Here is a 21,167-nt window from a genome sequence, read left to right on the forward strand (position 1 = left end):
TAAAGTAAAAGTAAACGGACTCTTCTCACTGTATATGTTTTGAGCCTTTCCTGTGAGACCAGTTTTAGATTCCGATGCTTCACTTCAGGTTTACTGTATTCCTTGAACCTTGTTATTGACGTTGAAACACAGTAATTGCATCGGAATTAAATACAAGAGGCATAATGCCGACTTAAGTACAAGAAGACCGACTCATCATATTGTCTATGTTTAGAACTTTACGTGTGAGACCAGTTTTAGATTCCCCTGCTTCACTTCAGGTTTGCTGTATCCCTTGGACCATCTTATTGACGATGAAACACAGAAATTGCATCGGAATTAAATACAAAAGGCACAATCCCGACTTAAGTACATGATTTGATCCTTTCCTGTGAGACCAGTTTAAAATTCCGTTGCTTCACTATAGGTTTACTGTAACCCTTGGACCTTCTTAGTGACGATGAAACACAGAAATTACATCGGAATTAAATACATAAAGTACAATGCCGACTTAAGTACAAGATGACTGACTCTTCTTACTGTCTATGTTTTGAACCATTCCTGTGAGACCAGTTTAAGATTCCGAATCTTCACTTCAGGTTTACTACATCGCTTAGACCTTCATATTGACGATGAAACACAGAAATTGCATCGAAATTAAATACAAAGCTCACAATGTCGACTAATGAAAAATAAGACGGACTCTTCTTACTGTATATGTTTTGAGCCTTTCCTGTGAGACCAGTTTTGGATTCCGATGCTTCACTTCATGTTTAGTGTATCCCTTGGACATTCTTATTGACGATAAAACACAGAAATTGCATCGGAATTAAATACAAAAGGCACAATGCCGACATTAGTACAAGAGGACTGACTCTTCTTACGTTCTATGATTTGAGCCCTTTTTGCGAGATCAGTTTTAGATTCCGATGCTTCACTTCAGGTTAATTATAACCGTCGGACCTTCTTACTGACGATGAAACGCAGAAATTGCATCGGAATCAAATACAAAGGGCACAATGCCGACTCAAGTACAAGAGGACTGACACTTCTTTCAATCTATGATTCGAGCCTTTCCTGTGTGACCAGTTTTAGATTCCGATGCTTCAGTTCAGCTTTACTGAATCCCTTAGACCCTCATACTGACGATGAATTACAGAAATTACATCGGATTTAAATACAAAAGGCACAAATCCGATTTAAGTACAAGAGGACTGTCTCTTCTTACTGTCTATGTTTTGAACCATTCCTGTGAGACCAGTTTTAGATTCCGAATTTTCACTTCAGGTTTACTGTATCACTTAGACCTTCATATTACGATGAAACAAAGAAATTGCATCGGAATTAAAACCAAAACGCACAATGTCGACTAAAGTAAAAGTAAACGGACTCTTCTCACTGTATATGTTTTGAGCCTTTCCTGTGAGACCAGTTTTAGATTCCGATGCTTCACTTCAGGTTTACTGTATTCCTTGAACCTTGTTATTGACGTTGAAACACAGTAATTGCATCGGAATTAAATACAAGAGGCATAATGCCGACTTAAGTACAAGAAGACCGACTCATCGTATTGTCTATGTTTTGAACTTTACCTGTGAGACCAGTTTTAGATTCCACTGCTTCACTTCAGGTTTGCTGTATCCCTTGGACCTTCTTATTGACGATGAAACACAGAAATTGCATCGGAATTAAATACAAAAGGCACAATCCCGACTTAAGTACATGATTTGATCCTTTCCTGTGAGACCAGTTTAAAATTCCGTTGCTTCACTATAGGTTTACTGTAACCCTTGGACCTTCTTAGTGGCGATGAAACACAGAAATTACATCGGAATTAAATACATAAAGTACAATGCCGACTTAAGTACAAGATGACTGACTCTTCTTACTATCTATGTTTTGAACCATTCCTGTGAGACCAGTTTTAGATTCCGAATCTTCACTTCAGGTTTACTATATCGCTTAGACCTTCATATTGACGATGAAACACAGAAATTGCATCGAAATTAAATACAAAGCTCACAATGTCGACTAATGTAAAATAAGACGGACTCTTCTTACTGTATATGGTTTGAGCCTTTCCTGTGAGACCAGTTTTGGATTCCGATGCTTCACTTCATGTTTAGTGTATCCCTTGGACATTCTTATTGACGATAAAACACAGAAATTGCATCGGAATTAAATACAAAAGGCACAATGCCGACATTAGTACAAGAGGACTGACTCTTCTTACGTTCTATGATTTGAGCCCTTTTTGCGAGATCAGTTTTAGATTCCGATGCTTCACTTCAGGTTAATTATAACCGTTGGACCTTCTTACTGACGATGAAACGCAGAAATTGCATCGGAATCAAATACAAAGGGCACAATGCCGACTCAAGTACAAGAGGACTGACACTTCTTTCAATCTATGATTTGAGCCTTTCCTGTGAGACCAGTCTTAGATATCGATGCTTCATTTCAGGTTCATTGTATCCCTTGGACCTTCAAATTGACTATGAAACACAAAAATTGCATCGGAATTAAATACAAAATGCACAATGTCGATGTAAGTACAAGAAGGCAGAGTCTTCTTCCTGTATAAGTTTTCAGCCTTTCCTGTGCGACCAGTTTTAGATTCCGAAGCATCATTTCAGTTTTACTGTATCCCTTGGACCTTCTTATTGACGATGAAACACAGAAATTGCATCGGAATTAAATACAACGGGCACAATGCCGACTTAAGTACAAGAGGCGTGACTCTTCTTACATTCTATGATTTGGACGTTTTCTTTTAACCAGTTTTAGATACCGCTCCTTAACTTCAGGTTTTCAGTATCCGTTGGATCCTCATATTAACGATGAAACAGAGAAATTGCAACGGAATTAAATGCAAAAGGCACAATGCCGACTTAAGTACAAGTAGACGGACTCTTCTTACTGTCTCCGTTTTGAACCTTAACTGTGAGAATAGTTTTGGATTCCGATGCTTCACTTCAGGTTTTCTGTATCCCTTGGACCTTTATATTGACGATGAAACACAGAAATTGCATCGAAATTAAATACAAAAGGCAAAATGCCGACTTAAGTGCAAGAAGACTGACTCTTCTTACAGTCTATTTTTTGAGCATTTCCTGTGTGACCAGATTTAGATTCCAATGCTTCACTTCAGAATTACTGTATCCCTTAGATTTTCATATTGACGATGAAACACAGAAATTGCATCGGAATTAAATACAAAACGCACAATGACGACTTAAGTACAAGAAGACTGGCTCTTCTTACTGTCTATGTTTTGAGCCCTTCCTGTGAAACAGGTTTTAGATTCCGATGCTTCACCTCAGGTTTACTGTATCCCTTGGACCTTCATATTGACTATGAAACACAGAAATTTCATCGGACCTAAATACAAAATGTACAATGCCGATGTAAGTAAAAGAAGACTGAGTCTTCTTCCTGTATAAATTTTCAGCCTTTCCTGTGTGACCAGTATTAGATTCCGAAGCTTCACTTCTGGTTTACTGTATCCCTTAGATTTTCATATTGACGATGAAACACAGAAATCGCATCGGAATTAAATACAAAAGGCACAATGCCGTCTTTAGTACAAGAGGACTGACTCTTCTTACGTTCAATGATTTGAGCCCCTCCAGCGAGATCAGTTATAGATTCCGATGCTTCACTTCAGGTTAACTATATCCCTTGGAGCTTCTTACTGACGATGAAACGCAGAAATTGCATCGGAATTAAATACCAAACGCACAATGCCGACATAAGTACAAGGGGACTGACTCTTCTTACTGTCTATGCTTTGAACTTTTCCTGTGACACCAGTTTTGGATTCCGGTGCTTCACATCAGGTTTACTGTATTCCTTGAACTTTCTTATTGACGATGAAGCAAGAAATTGCATCGGAATTAAATACAAAAGGCACAATCCCGACTTAAGTACAAGAAGACTGACTCTTCTTATATTGTATGATTTGATCCTTTCCTGTGAGACCAGTTTAAGATTCCGATGCTTCACTTTAGATTTACTGTAACCCTTGGACCTTCTTATCGACGATAGAACACAGAAATTACATCGGAATTAAATACATAAAGTACAATCCCGACTTAAGTACAAGAAGACTGACTCTTCTCATATTCTATGTTTTGAGCCTTTCCTGTGAGACCAGTTTTAGATTCCGATGCTTCACTTCATGTTTAGTGTATCCCTTGGACATTCTTATTGACGATAAAACACAGAAATTGCATCGGAATTAAAGAAGATAGGCAAAATGCCGACTTAAGTACAGGAAGACTGACTCAATGCTTTGAACCTTTCCTGTGAGACCAGTTTTAGATTCCGATGCTTAACTTCAGGTTTACTATATTCCTTGGACCCTGTTATTGACGATGAAACACCGAAATTGCATAGGGATTAAATACAAAAGGCGTACTGCCAACTTAATTACAAGAAGACTGACTCTTCCTACTGTCTATGTTTTGAACTTATCCTGTGAGACCAGTTTTAGATTCCAGTGCTTCACTTCAGGTTTACTGTATCAATTTGACCTTCTTATTGACGATGAAACGCAGAAATTACATCGGAATTAAATACATAAAGGCACAATGCCGACTTTAGTACAGGAGGACTGACTCTTCTTACGTTCATTGATTTGAGCCCTTCCTGCGAGATCAGTTTTAGATTCCGATGCTTCACTTCAGGTTCATTGTATCCCTTGGACCTTCTTATTGACGATGAAACACAGAAATTACATCGGAAATAAATACAACGGGCACAATGCCGACATAAGTACAAGAGGCGTGACTCTTCTTAGATTCTATGATTTGGACGTTTTCTTTTAACCAGTTTTAGATACCGATCCTTAACTTCAGGTTTTCAGTATCCGTTGGATCCTCATATTAACGATGAAACAGAGAAATTGCATCGGAATTAAATGCAAAAGGCAATATGCCGACTTAAGTACAAGTAGACTGACTCTTCTTAGTGTCTATGTTTTGAACCTTACCTGTGAGACTAGTCATTGATTCCTATGCTTCACTTCAGGTTTTCTGTATCCCTTCGACCTTTATATTGACGATGAAACGCAGAAATTGCATCGAAATTAAATACAAAAGGCAAAATGCATACTTAAGTGCAAGAAGACTGACTCTTCTTACTGTCTATGTTTTGAGCATTTCCTGTGTCACCAGATTTAGATTCCAATGCTTCACATCAGATTTACTGTATCCCTTAGACCTTCATATTGACGATGAAACACAGAAATTGCATCGGAATTAAATACAAAACGCACAATGACGAGTTAATTACAAGAAGACTGGCTGTTCTTACTGTCTATGTTTTGAGCCTTTCCTGTGAGACCAGTTTTAGATTCCGATCCTTAACTTCAGGTTTTCAGTATCCGTTGGATCCTCATATTAACGATGAAACAGAGAAATTGCATCGGAATTAAATGCAAAAGGCAATATGATGACTTAAGTACAAGTAGACTGACTCTTCTTAGTGTCTATGTTTTGAACCTTACCTGTGAGACTAGTCTTTGATTCCTATGCTTCACTTCAGGTTTTCTGTATCCCTTCGACCTTTATATTGACGTGAAACACAGAAATTGCATCAAAATTAAATACAAAAGGCAAAATGCATACTTAAGTGCAAGAAGACTGACTCTTCTTACTGTCTATGTTTTGAGCATCTCCTGTGTGACCAGATTTAGATTCCAATGCTTCACTTCAGATTTACTGTATCCCTTAGACCTTCATATTGACGATGAAACACAGAAATTGCATCGGAATTAAATACAAAACGCGCAATGACGAGTTAATTACAAGAAGACTGGCTGTTCTTACTGTCTATGTTTTGAGCCTTTCCTGTGAGACCAGTTTTAGATTCCGAAGCATCATTTCAGTTTTACTGTATCCCTTGGACCTTCTTATTGACGATGAAACACAGAAATTGCATCGGAATTAAATACAACGGGCACAATGCCGACTTAAGTACAAGAGGCGTGACTCTTCTTACATTCTATGATTTGGACGTTTTCTTTTAACCAGTTTTAGATACCGATCCTTAACTTCAGGTTTTCAGTATCCGTTGGATCCTCAAATTAACGATGAAACAGAGAAATTGCATCGGAATTAAATGCAAAAGGCACAATGCCGACTTAAGTACAAGTAGAGGGACTCTTCTTACTGTCTATGTTTTGAACCTTACCTGTGAGAATAGTTTTGGATTCCGATGCTTCACTTCATGTTTTCTGTATCCCTTGGACCTTTATATTGACGATGAAACACAGAAATTGCATCGAAATTAAATACAAAAGGCAAAATGCCGACTTAAGTGCAAGAAGACTGACTCTTCTTACTGTCTATTTTTTGAGCATTTCCTGTGTGACCAGATTTAGATTCCAATGCTTCACTTCAGATGTACTGTATACCTTAGATTTTCATATTGACGATGAAACACAGAAATTGCATCGGAATTAAATACAAAACGCACAATGACGACTTAAGTACAAGAAGACTGGCTCGTCTTACTGTCTATGTTTTGAGCCCTTCCTGTGAAACAGGTTTTAGATTCCGATGCTTCACCTCAGGTTTACTGTATCCCTTGGACCTCCATATTGACTATGAAACACAGAAATTACATCGGACCTAAATACAAAAGGCATAACGCGACTTAAGTACAAGAAGACTGACTCTTCTTACTGTCTACGCTTTGAACTTTTCCTGTGAGACCAGTTTTCGATTCCGATGCTTTACTTTAGGTTTTCTATATCCCTTGGACGTACTTATTGACTATGAAACACAGAAATCGCATCGGAATTAAATACAAAAGGCACAATGCCGGTTTTAGTGCAAGAGGACTGACTGTTCTTACGTTCTATGATTTGAGCCCCTCCTCCGAGATCAGTTATAGATTCCGATGCTTCACTTCAGGTTAACTATAACCCTTGGAGCTTCTTACTGACGATGAAACGCAGAAAGTGCATCGGAATCAAATACAAAAGGCAAAATGCCGACTTAAGTACAAGAGGACTGACTCATCTTTCCTTCTATGATTTGAGCCTTACCTGTGAGACCAGTTTTAAATATCGATGCTTCACTTCAGGTTCATTGTATCCCTTAGACCTTAATATTGACTATGAAACACAAAAATTGCATCGGAATTAAATACAAAATGCACAATGCCGACTTAAGTACAAGAGGCCTGACTCATCTTACATTCTATAATTTGGACATTTCCTGTGGGACCAGTTTTAGATTCCGATCCTTAACTTCAGCTTTTCAGTATCCGTTGGATCCTCATATTAACGATGAAACAGAGAAATTGCATAGGAATTAAATGCAAAAGGCAATATGATGACTTAAGTACAAGTAGACTGACTCTTCTTAGTGTCTATGTTTTGAACCTTACCTGTGAGACTAGTCTTTGATTCCTATGCTTCACTTCAGGTTTTCTGTATCCCTTCGACCTTTATATTGAGGATGAAACACAGAAATTGCATCGAAATTAAATACAAAAAGCAAAATGCATACTTAAGTGCAAGAAGACTGACTCTTCTTACTGTCTATGTTTTGAGCATTTCCTGTGTGACCAGATTTAGATTCAAATGCTTCACTTCAGATTTACTGTATCCCTTAGACCTTCATATTGACGATGAAACATAGAAATTGCATCTGAATTCAATACAAAACGCACCATGACGAGTTAAGTACAAGAAGACTTGCTCTTCTTGCTGTCTATGTTTTGGGCCTTTCCTGTGAGACCAGTTTCAGATTCCGATGCTTCACCTCAAGTTTACTGTATCCCTTGGACTTTCATATTGACTATGAAACACAAAAATTACATCGGAATTAAATACAAAATGCACAATGCCGATGTAAGTACAAGAAGACAGAGTCTTCTTCCTGTATAAGTTTTGAGCCTTTCCTGTGTGACCAGTTTTAGGTTCCGAAGTTTCACTTAAGGTTTACTGTATCCCTCGGCTCTTCATATTGACGATGAAACACAGATATTGCATCGGAATTAAATACAAAAGGCACAATGCCGACTTAAGTACAAGAGGACTGACTGTTCTTACATTCTATGATTTGAGCCTTTTCTGTGAGACCAGTTTTACATATCGATGCTTCACTTGAGGTTTACTGTATCCCTTGGACTTTCTTATTGACGATGAAACGCAGAAATTGCATCGGAATTAAATACAAAACGCACAATGCCGACATAAGTACAAGGGGACTGACTCTTCTTACTGTCTATGCTTTGAACCTTTCCTGTGAGACCAGTTTTAGATTCCGGTGCTTCACATCAGGTTTACTGTATCCCTTGAACTTTCTTATTGACGATGAAGCAAGCAATTGCATCGGAATTAAATACAAAAGGCACAATCCCGACTTCAGTACAAGAAGACTGACTCTTCTTACATTCTATGATTTGATCCTTTCCTGTGAGACCAGTTTAAGATTCCGATGCTTCACTTTAGATTTACTGTAACCCTTGGACCTTCTTATCGACGATGAAACACAGAAATTAAATCGGAATTAAATACATAAAGTACAATGCCGACTTAAGTGCAAGATGACTGGCTCTTCTTACTGTCTATGTTTTGAACCATTCCTGTGAGACCAGTTTTAGATTCCGAATCTTCACTTCAGGTTTACTGTATCGCTTAGACCTTCATATTGACGATGAAACACAGAAATTGCATCGGAATTAAATACAAAGCGCACAATGTCGACTAAAGTAAAAGAAGACGGACTCTTCTTACTGTATATGTTTTGAGCCTTTCCTGTGAGACCAGTTTTAGATTCCGATGCTTCACTTCATGTTTAGTGTATCCCTTGGACATTCTTATTGACGAAAAAAAACACAGAAATTGCATCGGAATTAAATAAGATAGGCAAAATACCGACTTACATACAGGAAGACTGACTCAATGCTTTGAACCTTTCCTGTGAGACCAGTTTTAGATTCCGATGCTTCACTTCAGGTTTACTGTATTCCTTGGACCTTGTTATTGACGATGAAACACAGAAATTGCATCGGGATTAAATACAAACGGCGTACTGCCAACTTAAGTACAAGAAGACTGACTCTTCCTACAGTCTATGTTTTGAACTTATCCTGTGAGACCAGATTTAGATTCCTGTGCTTCACTTCAGGTTTACTGTATCAATTGGACCTTCTTATTGACGATGAAACACTAAAATTACATCGGAATTAAATACATAAAGCACAATGACGACTTAAGTACAAGAAGACTGACTCTTCTTACTGTCTATGTTTTTAACCTTTCCTGTGAGACCAGTTTTAGATTCCGATGCTTTACTTTAGGTTTTCTATATCCCTTGGACCTTCTTATTGACTATGAAACACAGAAATTGCATCGGAATTAAATACAAAAGGCACAATGCCGACTTTAGTACAAGAGGACTGACTCTTCTTATATTCTATGATTTGAGCCCTTCCTGCGAGATCAGTTTTAGATTCCGATGCTTCACTTCAGGTTAATAACATCCCTTGGACCTTCTTACTGACGATGAAACGCAGAAATTGCATCGGAATCAAATACAAAAGGCACAATGCCGACTCAAGTACAAGAGGACTGATCTTCTTTCATTCTATGATTTGAGCCTTTCCTGTGAGACCAGTCTTAGGTATCGATGCTTCACTTCAGGTTCATTGTATCCCTTGGACCTGCTTATTGACGATGAAACACAGAAATTGCATCTTAATTAAATACAACGGGCACAATGCCGACTTAAGTACAAGAGGCCTGACTCTTCTTACATTCTATGATTTGGACATTTCCTGTGGGACCAGTTTCAGATTCCGATCCTTAACTTCAGGTTTTCAGTATCCGTTGGATCCTCATATTAACGATGAAACAGAGAAATTGCATCGGAATTAAATGCAAAAGGCAATATGCCGACTTAAGTACAAGTAGACTGACTCTTCTTAGTGTCTATGTTTTGAATCTTACCTGTGTGACTAGTCTTTGATTCCCATGCTTCACTTCAGGTTTTCTGTATCCCTTCGACCTTTATATTGACGATGAAACGCAGAAATTGCATCGAAATTAAATACAAAAGGCAAAATGCATACTTAAGTGCAAGAAGACTGACTCTTCTTACTGTCTATGTTTTGAGCATTTCCTGTGTGACCAGATTTAGATTCCAATGCTTCACTTCAGATTTACTGTATCTCTTAGACCTTCATATTGACGATGAAACACAGAAATTGCATCGGAATTAAATACAAAACGCACAATGACGAGTTAATTACAAGAAGACTGGCTGTTCTTACTGTCTATGTTTTGAGCCTTTCCTGTGAGACCAGTTTTAGATTCCGATGCTTCACCTCAGGTTTACTGTATCCCTTGGACTTTCATATTGACTATGAAACACAGAAATTACATCGGAATTAAATACAAAATGCACAATGCCGATGGAAGTACAAACAGACTGAGTCTTCTTCCTGTATAAGTTTTGAGCCTTTCCTGTGTGGCCAGTTTTGGTTCCGAAGTTTCACTTAAGGTTTACTGTATCCCTTGGCTCTTCATATTGACGATGAATCACAGAAATTGCATCGGAATTAAATACAAAAGGCACAATGCTGACTTATGTACAAGAGGACTGACTCTTCTTACTGTCTATGTTTTGAGCATTTCCTGTGTGACCAGTTCTCGATTCCGATGCTTCACTCAGGTTTACTGTATCCCTTGGACCTTTATATTGACGATGATGCACAGAAATTGCATCGGAATTAAATACAAAACGCACAATGACGACTTAAGTACAAGAAGACTGGCTCTTCATACTGCCTAAGTTTTGAGCCATTCCTGTGAGATCAGTTTTAGATTCCGATGCATCACTTCAGGTTCACTGTATCCCTTGGACCTTCATGTTGACTATGAAACACACAAATTGCATCGGAATTAATTACAAAATGCTGAATGCCGATGTAAGTAGAAGAAGACTAAGTCTTCTTCCTGAATAAAATTTTAGCCTTTCCGGTGTGACCAGTTTTAGATTCCGAAGCTTCACTTCAGGTTTACTGTATCCCCTGGACCTTCTTATTGACGATGAAACACAGAAAATGCATAGGAATTAAGCACAAAAGGAACAACGCCGACTTAAGTACAAGAAGACTGACTCTTCTTACTGTCTATGTTTTGGACTCTCCCTGTGAGACCAGTTTTAGATTCCGATGCTTCACTTCAGGTCTACTGTATCCCTTGGACCTCTTTGTTGACTATGAAACTCCGAGATTGCATCGTAATTAAATACAAAACTCACAATGACGACTTAAGTACATGAAGACCGGCTCTTCTTACTGTCTATGTTTTGAGCCTTTCCTGTAAAATCAGTTTTAGATTCCGATGCTTCACATCAGGTTTACTGTACACCTTGGATCTTCATATTGACGGTGAAACACAGAAATTGCATCGGATTTAAATACAAAAGCTGAATGCCGATTTAAGTCCAAGAGGACTGTCTATTCTTACTGTCTATGATTTGATCCTTTCCTGTGAGAACAGTTTAATATTCTGATGCTTCACTTCAGGTTAACTGTATCCGTTAGACCTTCACATTCACGATGAAACACAGAAATTGCATCGGAATTAAATACAAAACGCACAATCCCAACTAAAGTACAAGAAGACTGGCACTTCTTACTGTCTATGTTTTTAACTATTCCTGTGAGACCAGTTTTAGAATACGATGCATCACTTCAGGTTTACTGTATCCCTTGGACCTTCATATAGACTAGGAAACACAGAAATTGCACCGGAATTAAATACAAAAAGGTACATTGCCGACTTAAGTACAAGAGGACTGACTCTTCTTACATTCAATGATTTGAGCCTTTTCTGTGAGACCAGTTTTACATATCGATGCTTCACTTCAGGATTACTTTATCCCATGGACTGTCTTATTGACGATAAAACCCAGAAATTGCATCGGAATTAAATACAAAACGCACAATGCCGACTTAAGTACAAGAGGAGTGACTCTTCTTACTGTCGAGTATTTGAACCTTTCCAGTGTTAGATTCCGGTGCTTCACTTCAGGTTTACTGCATCCCTTGAACCTTCATATTGACGATGAAGCAAGAAATTGCATCGGAATTAAATACAAAAGCGCAATGCCGACATAAGTACAAGAGGACTGACTCTTCTTACATTCTATGCTTTGAACCATTCCTGTGAGACCAGTTTCAGATTCCGATGCTTCACTTCAGGTTTTCTGTATCCCTTATACTTTCTTACTGACGATGAAACACAGAAATTGCATCAGAATTAAATACAAATGGCAAAATGCCGACTTAAGTAATGGAAGACTGACTCTTCTTACTGTCTATGTATTGAGCATTTCCTGTGTGACCAGTTTTCGATTCCGATGCTTCACTTCAGTTATACTGTATCCCTTAGACCTTCATATTGACGATGAAACACAGAAATTGCATCGGAATTAAATACAAAACGCACAATGCCGCATTAAGTACAAGAAGACTGACTCTTCTTACTTTCTATGATTTGGACCTTTCCTGTGAGACCAGTTTAAGATTCCGATGCTTCACTTCAGGTTTACTGTATCCCTTGGACCTTCTTACTGACGATGAAACACAAAAATTGAATCGGAATTAAATACAAAAGGCACAATGCCGTCTTAAGTACAAGAAGACTAACTCTTCTTACTCTCTATGTTTTTGAAATTTTCCTGTGAGCCCACTTTTGGATTTCGATGCTTCACTTCAGGTTTACTGTATCCCTTGGACCTTCTTATTGACGATGAAACACAGAAATTGCATCCGAATTAAATACAAACGGCACAATGCCGACTTCAGTACGACAAGACTGACTCTTCTTACATTCTATGATTTGAGCTATTCCTGTGAGACCAGTTTTAGATTCCGATGCCTCACTTTAGGTTTACTGTATCCCTTCCTATTGACGATTAAACACAGATACTGCATCGGAAAAAATACAAAAGGCACAATGCCGACTTAAGTACAAGAGGACTGACTCATTTACTGTCTATGATTTGAGCCCTTACTGTGCGTCCACTTTTGGATATCGATGCTTATTTCAGGTTTACTGTATCCCTTGGACCTTCTTCGTGACGATGAAACGCAGAAATTGCATCGGAATTAAATACAAAATGCACCTTGCCGACTTAAGTACAAGAAGACTGACTCTACTTACTGTCTATGTTTTGAACCTTTCCTGTGAGACCTGTTTTAGATTCCGATGCTTGACTTCAGGTTTACTGTATCCCTTGGACCTTCTTGTTGATGATGAAACACAGAAATGGCATCGGAAATAAATACAGAACGCACAATGCCGACTTAAGTACAAGAGGACTGACTCTTCTTACATTCTTTGTTTGAACCTTTCCTGTGAGACGAGTTTTAGATTCCGGTGCTTCCCTTCAGGTTTTCTGTATCCCTTGGACAAGCTTATTGACGATGAAACACAGAAATTGCATCGGAATTAAATACAAATAGCAAAATGATGTCTTAAGAACAAGAAGACTGACTCTTCTTACAGTCTATGTTTGAGCATTTCCAGTGTGACCAGTTATAGATTCCGATGCTTCACTTCAGGTTTACTGTATTCCTTGGACCTTGTTATGGACGATGAAACACAGAAATTGCATCGGGATTAAATACAAAAGGCGTAACGCCGACTTAAGTACAAGAAGACTGACCCGTCTTTCTGTCTATGCTTTGAACTTATCCTGTGAGACCAGTTTTAGATTCCAGTGCTTCACTTCAGATTTACTGTATCCCTTGGACCTTCTTATTGACGATGAAACACAGAAATTACATCGGAATTAAATACATAAAGCACATTGACGACTTAAGTACAAGAAGACTGACTCTTCTTACTGTCTATGTTTTTAACCTTTCCTGTGAGACCAGTTTTAGATTGCGATGCTTTACTTAAGGTTTTCTATATCCCTTGGACCTTCTTATTGACTATGAAACACAGAAATTGCATCGGAATTAAATACAAAAGGCACAATGCCGTCGTTAGTACAAGAGGACTGACTCTTCTTACGTTCTATGACTTGAGCCCTTCCTGCGAGGTCAGTTTTAGATTCCGATGCTTCACTTCAGGTTAATTATATCCCTTGGACCTTCTTACTGACGATGAAACGCAGAAATTGCATCGGAATCAAATACAAAAGGCACAAAGCCGACTCAAGTACAAGGGGACTGACTCTTCTTTCATTCTATGATTTGAGTCTTTCCTGTGAGACCAGTCTTAGATATCGATGCTTCACTTCAGGTTCATTGTATCGCTTGGACCTTCATATTGACTATGAAACACAAAAATTGCATGGGAATTAAATACAAAATGCACAATGTCGATGTCAGTACGCGAAAGCTGAGTCTTCTTCCTGTATAAGTTTTGAGCCTTTCCTGTGTGACCAGTTTTAGATTCCGAAGCAACATTTCAGTTTTAATGTATCCCTTGGACCTTCTTATTGACGATGAAACACAGAAATTGCATCGGAAATAAATACAACGCGCACAATGCCGACATAAGTACAAGAGGCGTGACTCTTCTTAGATTCTATGATTTGGACGTTTTCTTTTAACCAGTTTTAGATACCGATCCTTAACTTCAGGTTTTCAGTATCCGTTGGATTCTCATATTAACGATGAAACAGAGAAATTGCATCGGAATTAAATGCAAAAGGCACAATGCCGACTTAAGTACAAGTAGGCTGACTCTTCTTACTGTTTATGATTTGAACCTTACCTTTGAGAATAGTTTTAGTTTCCGATGCTTCACTTCAGGTTTCTGTATCCCTTGGACCTTTATATTGACAATGAAACACAGAAATTGCATCGAAATTAAATACAACAGGCAAAATGCCGACTTAAGTGCAAGAAGACTGACTTTTCTTACTGTCTATTTTTTGAGCATTTCCTGTGTGACCAGATTTAGATACCAATGCTTCACTTCAGATGTACTGTATCCCTTAGACTTTCATATTGACGATGAAACACAGAAATTGCATCGGAAATAAATGCAACGGGCACAATACCGACATAAGTACAAGAGGCGTGACTCTTCTTACATTCTATGATTTGGACGTTTTCTTTTAACCAGTTTTAGATACCAATCCTTAACTTCAGGTTTTCAGTATCCGTTGGATCCTCATATTAACGATGAAACAGAGAAATTGCATCGGAATTAAATACAAAAGGCACAATGCCCACTTAAGAACAAGAGGACTGACTCTTCTTACATTCTATGATTAAAGCCTTTCCTGTGAGACCAGTTTTAGATTCCGATGTTTCACTACAGGATTGCAGTATCACTTGGAACTTCTTATTGACGACGAAACACAGAAATTGCATCGGAATTAAATACAAAATGCACAATGCCGATGTAGGTACAAGAAGACAGAGTCTTTTTCCTGTATATGTTTGAGCCTTTCCTGTGTGACCAGTTTTAGATTCCTATGCTTCACTTCTGGTTTACTGTATCCCTAAGACCTTCATATTGACGATGAATCACAGAAATTGCATCGAAATTAAATACAAAACGCACAATGTCGACATAAGTACAAGAAGACTGGCTCTTCTTACTGTATATGTTTTGAGCCTTTGCTGTGAGAACCGTTTTAGATTCCGATGCTTGACTTCAGGTTAACTGTATCCCTTGGACTTTCTTATTGACGATGAAAGACAGAAATTGCATCGGCATTAAATACAAAAGGCAAAATGCCGACTTAAGTACAAGAAGACTGGCTCTTCTTACTGTATATGTTTTGAGCCTTTGCTGTGAGAACCGTTTTAGATTCCGATGCTTGACTTCAGGTTAACTGTATCCCTTGGACTTTCTTATTGACGATGAAAGACAGAAATTGCATCGGCATTAAATACATAAGGCACAATATCGACTTAAGTACGAGAAGACTGACTCTTCTTACATTCTATGATTGAAGCCTTTCCTGTGAGACTAGTTTTAGATTCCGATTCGTCACATCAGGTTAACTGTATCCCTTGGACCTTCTTAATGACGATGACACACAGCAATTGCATCGGAAAGAAATACAAAAGGCACAAATCCGACTTAAGTATTAGAAGACTGACTCTTCTTACTTTCTATGTTTTGAACCTTTCCTGTGAGACCAGTTTTAGATTCCGATTCTTCACTTCAGGTTTACTGTATCCCTTGGACCTTCTTATTGACGACGAAACACAGAAATTGCATCGGAGTTAATTACAATAGGCACAATGTCGAATTAAGTACAAGAATATTGACTCTTCTTACTGTTTATGATTTGAGCCTTTCCTGTGAGACCGGTATTAGAGTCCGATGCATCACTTCAGATTTGCTGTATCCCTTGGACCATCTTATTGACGATGAAACCCAGAAATTGCATCGGAATTAAATACAAAAGGCACAATGCCGACTTAAGTACAAGAGGACTGACTCTTCTTACATTCTAAGATGTGAACCTTTCCTGTGAGACCAGATTTAGATATCGATGCTTCACTTCAGGTTTACTATATTTCTTGGACCTTCATATAGACTAGGAAACACAGAAATTGCACCGGAATTAAGTACAAAACGTACATTGCCGACTTAAGTACAAGAGGACTGACTCTTCTTACATTCAATGATTTGAGCCTTTTCTGTGAGACCAGTTTTACATATCGATGCTTCACTTCAGGATTACTTTATCCCATGGACTGTCTTATTGACGATAAAACGCAGAAATTGCATCGGAATTAAATACAAAACGCACAATGCCGAGATAAGTACAAGAGGACTGACTCTTCTTACTGTCTAATATTTGAACCTTTCCTGTGAGACCAGTGTTAGATTCCGGTGCTTCACTTCAGGTTTACTGCATCCCTTGAACCTTCATATTGACGATGAAGCAAGAAATTGCATCGGAATTAAATACAAAAGCGCAATGCCGACTTAAGTACAAGAGGACTGACTCTTCTTACATTCTATGCTTTGAACCATTCCTGTGAGACCAGTTTCAGATTCCGATGCTTCACTTCAGGTTTTCTGTATCCCTTATACTTTCATACTGACGATGAAACACAGAAATTGCATCAGAATTAAATACAAATGGCAAAATGCCGACTTAAGTAATGGAAGACTGACTCTTCTTACTGTCTATGTATTGAGCATTTCCTGTGTGACCAGTTTTCGATTCCGATGCTTCACTTCAGTTTTACTGTATCCCTTAGACCTTCATATTGACGATGAAACACAGAAATTGCATCAGAATTAAATACAAAACGCACAATAACGACTTAAGTACAAGAAGACTGGCTCTTCTTCCCGTATAAGTTTGAGCCTTTCCTGCGTGACCAGTTTTAGATTCCGATGCTCCACTTCAGGTTTACTGTATCGCTTGCACCTTCTCATTGAGGATAAAATACAGAAATAGCATCGGAATTAAATACAAAACGCACAATGCCGCATTAAGTACAAGAAGACTGACTCTTCTTAGTTTCTATGTTTTGGACCTTTCCTGTGAGACCAGTTTTAGATTCCGATGCTTCACTTCAGGTTTACTGTATCCCTTGGACCTTCTTACTGACGATGAAACACAAAAATTGAATCGGAATTAAATACAAAAGGCACAATGCCGTCTTAAGTACAAGAAGACTAACTCTTCTTACCCTCTATATTTTTGAAAATTTCCTGTGAGCCCACTTTTGGATTTCGATGCTTCACTTCAGGTTTACTGTATCCCTTGGACCTTCTTATTGACGATGAAACACAGAAATTGCATCCGAATTAAATACAAACGGCACAATGCCGACTTCAGTACGACAAGACTGACTCTTCTTACATTCTATGATTTGAGCTATTGCTGTGAGACCAGTTTTAGATTCCGATGCCTCACTTTAGGTTTACTGTATTCCTTCCTATTGACGATGAAACACAGATACTGCATCGGAAAAAATACAAAAGGCACAATACCGACTTAAGTACAAGAAGACTGACTCTTCTTACATTCTATGATTGAAGGCTTTCCTTTGAGACTAGTTTTAGATTCCGATTCGTCACATCAGGTTACCTGTATCCCTTGGACCTTCTTAATGACGATGACACACAGAAATTGCTTCGGAATGAAATACAAAGGGCACAAATCCGACTTAAGTATTAGAAGACTGGCTCTTCTTACTTTCTATGTTTTGAACCTTTCCTGTGAGACCAGTTTTAGATTCCGATTCTTCACTTCAGGTTTACTGTATCCCTTGGACCTTCTTATTGACGACGAAACACAGAAATTGCATCGGAGTTAATTACAATAGGCACAATGTCGAATTAAGTACAAGAATATTGACTCTTCTTACTGTTTATGATTTGAGCCTTTCCTGTGAGACCAGTATTAGAGTCTGATGCATCACTTCAGATTTTCTGTATCCCTTGGACCATCTTATTGACGATGAAACCCAGAAATTGCATCGGAATTAAATACAAAAGGCACAATGCCGACTTAAGTAGAAGAGGACTGACTCTTCTTACATTCTATGGTTTGAGCCATTCCTGTGGGACCAGTTTTCGATATCGATGCTTCACTTCAGGTTTTTAGTATCCCTTGGACCTTGTTATTAACGATGAAACACAGAAATTGCATCGGAATTAAATACAAAAGGCACAATGCCGACTTAAGTAGAAGAGGAGTGATTCTTCATACATTCTATGATTTGAACCTTTCCTGTGAGACCAGTTTTAGATTCCGATGCTTCACTTCAGGTTTACTGTATCCCCTGGACCTGCTTATTGACGATGAAACGCAGAAATTGCATCGGCATTAAATACAAAATGCACAATGCCGATTTAAGTACAAGAGGACTGACTCTTCCTACATTCTATGATGTGAACCTTTCCTGTGAGACCAGATTTAGATATCGATGCTTCACTTCAGGTTTACTATATTTCTTGGACCATCTTATTAACATGAAACACAGAAATTGCGTCGGAATTAAATAGAAAAGGCACAATGCCGACTTAAGTACAAGAGGACTGACTCTTCCTACATTCTATGATGTGAACCTTTCCTGTGAGACCAGATTTAGATATCGATGCTTCACTTCAGGTTTACTATATTTCTTGGACCATCTTATTAACGATGAAACACAGAAATTGCATCGGAATTAAATACAAAATGCACAATGCCGACTTAAGTACAAGAGGAGTGATTCTTCTTACATTCTATGATTTAAACCTTTCCTGTGAGACCAGTTTTAGATTCCGATTCTTCACTTCAGGTTTACTGTATCCCCTGGACCTTCTTATTGACGATGAAACACAGAAATTGCATCGGCATTAAATACAAAAGGCACAATGTCGACTTAAGTACAAGAAGACGGACTCTCCTTACTCTCTATGTTTTGAAGCTTTCGTGTGAGACCAGTTTAAGATTCCAATGCTTCACTTCAGGTTTACTGTATCCCTTGGACCTTCTTATTGACGATGAAACACAAAAATAGCATCGGATTTAAATACAAAACGCACAATGCCGAATTAAATACAAGAGGCGTGACTCTTCTTAGATTCTATGATTTGGACGTTTTCTTTTAACCAGTTTTAGATACCGATCCTTAACTTCAGGTTTTCAGTATCCGTTGGATCCTCATATTAACGATGAAACAGAGAAATTGCATTGGAATTAAATGCAAAAGGCACAATGCCGACTTAAGTACAAGTAGGCTGACTCTTCTTACTGTCTATGATTTGAACCTTACCTTTGAGAATAGTTTTAGTTTCCGATGCTTCACTTCAGGTTTCTGTATCCCTTGGACCTTTATATTGACGATGAAACACAGAAATTGCATCGAAATTAAATACAAAAGGCAAAATGCCGACTTAAGTGCAAGAAGACTGACTTTTCTTACTGTCTACTTTTTGAGCATTTCCTGTGTGACCAGATTTAGATACCAATGCTTCACTTCAGATGTACTGTATCCCTTAGACTTTCATATTGACGATGAAACACAGAAATTGCATCGGAAATAAATGCAACGGGCACAATACCGACATAAGTACAAGAGGCGTGACTCTTCTTACATTCTATGATTTGGACGTTTTCTTTTAACCAGTTTTAGATACCAATCCTTAACTTCAGGTTTTCAGTATCCGTTGGATCCTCATATTAACGATGAAACAGAGAAATTGCATCGGAATTAAATACAAGAGGCACAATGCCCACTTAAGAACAAGAGGACTGACTCTTCTTACATTCTATGATTAAAGCCTTTCCTGTGAGACCAGTTTTAGATTCCGATGTTTCACTACAGGATTGCAGTATCACTTGGACCTTCCTATTGACGACGAAACACAGAAATTGCATCGGAATTAAATACAAAATGCACAATGCCGATGTAGGTACAAGAAGACAGAGTCTTTTTCCGGTATATGTTTGAGCCTTTCCTGTGTGACCAGTTTTAGATTCCTATGCTTCACTTCAGGTTTACTGTATCCCTAAGACCTTCATATTGACGATGAATCACAGAAATTGCATCGAAATTAAATACAAAACGCACAATGTCGACATAAGTACAAGAAGACTGGCTCTTCTTACTGTATATGTTTTGAGCCTTTGCTGTGAGTACCGTTTTAGATTCCGATGCTTAACTTCAGGTTAACTGTATCCCTTGGACTTTCTTATTGACGATGAAAGACAGAAATTGCATCGGCGTTAAATACAAAAGGCAAAATGCCGACTTAAGTACAAGAAGACTGGCTCTTCTTACTGTATATGTTTTGAGCCTTTGCTGTGAGAACCGTTTTAGATTCCGATGCTTGACTTCAGGTTAACTGTATCCCTTGGACTTTCTTATTGACGATGAAAGAGAGAAATTGCATCGGCATTAAATACATAAGGCACAATATCGACTTAAGTACAAGAAGACTGACTCTTCTTACATTCTATGATTGAAGCCTTTCCTGTGAGACTAGTTTTAGATTCCGATTCGTCACATCAGGTTAACTGTATCCCTTGGACCTTCTTAATGACGATGACACACAGCAATTGCATCGGAATGAAATACAAAAGGCACAAATCCGACTTAAGTATTAGAAGACTGACTCTTCTTACTTTCTATGTTTTGAACCTTTCCTGTGAGACCAGTTTTAGATTCCGATTCTTCACTTCAGGTTTACTGTATCCCTTGGACCTTCTTATTGACGACGAAACACAGAA

The sequence above is a fragment of the Schistocerca serialis genome, chromosome 12, assembly GCF_023864345.2.
Source record: "Schistocerca serialis cubense isolate TAMUIC-IGC-003099 chromosome 12, iqSchSeri2.2, whole genome shotgun sequence".
In the NCBI taxonomy this organism is placed as follows: domain Eukaryota; kingdom Metazoa; phylum Arthropoda; class Insecta; order Orthoptera; family Acrididae; genus Schistocerca; species Schistocerca serialis.